Source organism: Nicotiana sylvestris, chromosome 9 (genome assembly GCF_000393655.2).
Source record: "Nicotiana sylvestris chromosome 9, ASM39365v2, whole genome shotgun sequence".
NCBI lineage: Eukaryota > Viridiplantae > Streptophyta > Magnoliopsida > Solanales > Solanaceae > Nicotiana > Nicotiana sylvestris.
Window position 1 is genome coordinate 185,343,805 of NC_091065.1, and position 3,324 is coordinate 185,347,128.

The following is a 3,324-nucleotide window of genomic DNA, read 5'->3' on the forward strand; positions in this document are numbered from 1 at the left end:
TTTATTTTATTTATACAATGTAATATTTCGACAAAGAAAATTCAGTTGAAACTTCATTCTGCTTAGTTTTGCCACTGGCTACTAAAACTATGTTTTTTCTATCTCATAATGTGTTTTATCTTTTTTTATTTACAAAAGTTCGTTGTGTTTATGTTAAATGTTAAAAGTGAAACTCTTCAAACTTGCTAGAAGATTTTAGGGAAAATGATATTTTATAGCCACTCTTAAAATAATAGCCGAAAATATATTATATATATATATATATATATATATATATATATATATATATATATATATAAATAATACAAATTGAATATACTTTTTCGGCTATCGAATGTAACTAATGCTGGCGTGGGCTAAAAGCGACAATACCCCAAGTTTCTATCTGTGTTTCAATGTTGGTTGATGTATAAAATAGTTTTTCAGGTATTAAGGTGATAAAACTAACAAGAAATTAAAGGAATAAAACTTGGAAAGGAATTACTACAAGGAAAACGGGTAAATAATAAAGAATATTTAATAAAGAAAAAGGAAAGAATCAAACATACATTAGATCGAAAAATAAATTTGGTAAATTTATATATGATGAATTATACAAGTACTAAAATTGTATCGCAACCAGCTTTTGGAATTGAATCCATCTTTATTCATGGATAAAAAGTTATCCATTTGAATTTCTTCATTATTCGTACAAAGTATGAAAGATAAATAAATCAAAAAGAAAAAAGAAAAATACTAAAATCAACCAAAAAATCGGATGCATTAGATGGATTTGTCTCATTGGCTGCAATTGAACAACCATTTCCCAGTTGCATATAGTCTAAACTAGACATAATTTATAATATTGTTGAATATTGTATCCACATTTACAACATGTCCAACAATCATTGCAATCATCGTCGGTAGTACAAGATCTGAAACAAGTATTAAGTTGTGGTAATAGTCTCCCCTTGAGTCCTGAGATTTCAAGATCTGTATTCCGCCCAGCTTGCACTGAAACTTTTAAAAATAATTATTGTCAAAATTAAATTATAGTTGGTCTAAGATGAAATTTGGACACATTCAAACGACAAGCATAGGAGCACATATATATTAGTTTATAGATATGAAATTTATACACTATTGAAAATATGTACCTATGTATATACATATTGACACACACAAAAATATGGAGTTGTAATATAAATATAAATATAAACTATAAAGCAACATGTAACCTACCAGTGACCACTATGAGAAGAAGGGCGAAAATAAAGTCAATCTTTAACAGCATCGTTATAGGAGTAAAACGACACATTTTTGGAAAGAGTAGTTCCTGTGAACATTTCAATGCTTTTCAGAGGGCGTAATTTATAGACCTCCCTGGTATAATCTTACCAGTAATGAATTAACTAGCCCTCTAGCTTGTATTATTTTATTGTTTATTTGTTATTTCTTTAATTATTTTATGTTTAAGTCTAACTCGGGCTGACCTCCCTTTTAAAATAATGAATTTATGATTAAAAATCCCTTTTGCATTTCTCAATACTGAAGATTGCATTAAATTAGTTAGAGGGAGAAATTTTAGGTAGTCATGTGATAACTTGTGCTTCATAATTGCTTTCAATTAAAAATAAAGAGTAGACTAAATTCTAGATCCGTTGTTTTTGGAAATGCACGTGAGTAAGAGTTAGAGATGAACTAGATTATAGCATTATTTAAATATGGCTACTAAATTATAATGTTAGATTACAGATAGCGCTCTTTAGGGTATGCATTGAGCAAAAACCAAGAATATTTAATACAACGGTATGAATACGATACCAAGGCAAATTCATAGAAATACCCCTTGTATCAAAGATAAATAGACACTACGTAATTTAATTGCATTGGAAAAAATCAGGAAAAATGAGATTCTTTGTTTACTTATGGAGATTTGGTGCCTAGAAGTATAAGAATTGTGGAAATGAAGATGATAGGAAGGGGAGAGAGCTTGTAATTTTTGGACCCCCTTACCAATTATATTTGCATTTCTTTGGTGGAGTGCACAAATAGCCACTTTAGGGCAACTGTTTAAAGCATAGCCACTATTTAATTAGTCTTAAATTTATAGATACTTTATAATAAGTAAGTAACACAATAGCTCGGTGATCAACACCATGATTTTTTCATCTCATAATGTGTTTTATTTTTGTTCGGCCAAATACCCAACAACTTAAAGGTGCCACAATTTTTCATGTAGGCATGTCAATTATGATTGTGGCCTATTAAATACCCAAACTACTGTACAAGTGTGTCTATCTGAAACAAAAAATAGTGCGTGAAGTTCAAACAAAGATTAGGTGGCAATGGCAAAGTAACCAATGACAAAAAGTCACATACAGAAAAAACAAAAATTGGATATACTAATACCTACAAAAGCTCGTTCTGTTTCTTCCATTTGCGGGGACTTATACCTCGCACTTTTATTAAATGTTAAATGATATTCTTACAGCTTGTTAAATTTTTCACTAATGTGTTCATCATAAAACAGCTTTTCAGCTAAAAACCCAACAAAAAAGGTTTTTATTTTTATTTTTTTTATTTTGCTAATAATAGGCATTTTATGGAAAGCGTAAACTAGTACATTACAAAGAGGAAACTGAATGTGGAGTTAGTTGAATAGTAAAAATCTTTGGACGAAAGACAAATAGGGTTCATCTTTGATTTCATGAAATGCTTCTGTTAGGATCGGGAACCTGGGTAGTGCGAAATTTAGCCAAACAATATTATAATGATAATAACAAAGACAATGTCAGTTGATAATAATAGTAATTAAAACAGATAAAGAGGACACCAATTTAACGTGGTTCGGTCAGTGTGACCTACGTCCACAAGCGGAGAGGAGCAATTTCACTATAACAATAAGAGTACAAAAGAGAGTACAAAATTAGAGTAAATACTCTAATTAATCCCAAATATCCCAAGAGAATAATCTCACAAGATCACTCCAAAGAAGGGTCCACACAAGTGTTTTCCGACACTCAACTCTCTTACAAAATAATCATAATTACTAAAGAAGAAGGAGAAGAAACAAGAAACGAATAATTCAAATCTTGTTGGTGTACTACAAATGAGCCAGAATCGGCTCAATTTATAACCAAAGGATTGGATTTGCTTGGTTATAACTTGGCCAGCAAATCTAAATTCTGATGGTTTCAACTTGGCCACCAAGGCCTCTTACAACAAGGCCAAAACAAGGCCACATTATTACAAATCTCCACCTTGGCCTAATTTTGGCTAATATAGTAAATTTGCTCTACCTTCTCCGCAAAAGTTCCAGTTGGCAAAATTATTCTTTATAAA

At 30.6% G+C, this 3,324-nt stretch overlaps 1 long non-coding RNA gene across 2 annotated transcripts; it reads right to left on the minus strand.

Moving 5' to 3' along the window:
- Positions 1-549: 549 nt before the first annotated feature.
- On the minus strand, positions 550-3,086 carry LOC138876910 (uncharacterized). 2 transcript variants are annotated; one of them, XR_011402232.1, is made up of 2 exons: positions 2,848-3,086; positions 550-999 (listed from the first exon to the last, which is right to left on the minus strand). It is a non-coding gene; the product is annotated as an uncharacterized lncRNA (long non-coding RNA). The 2 variants fall into 2 exon arrangements; XR_011402233.1 differs by having other exon boundaries at positions 2,392-3,083.
- Positions 3,087-3,324: the final 238 nt, after the last annotated feature.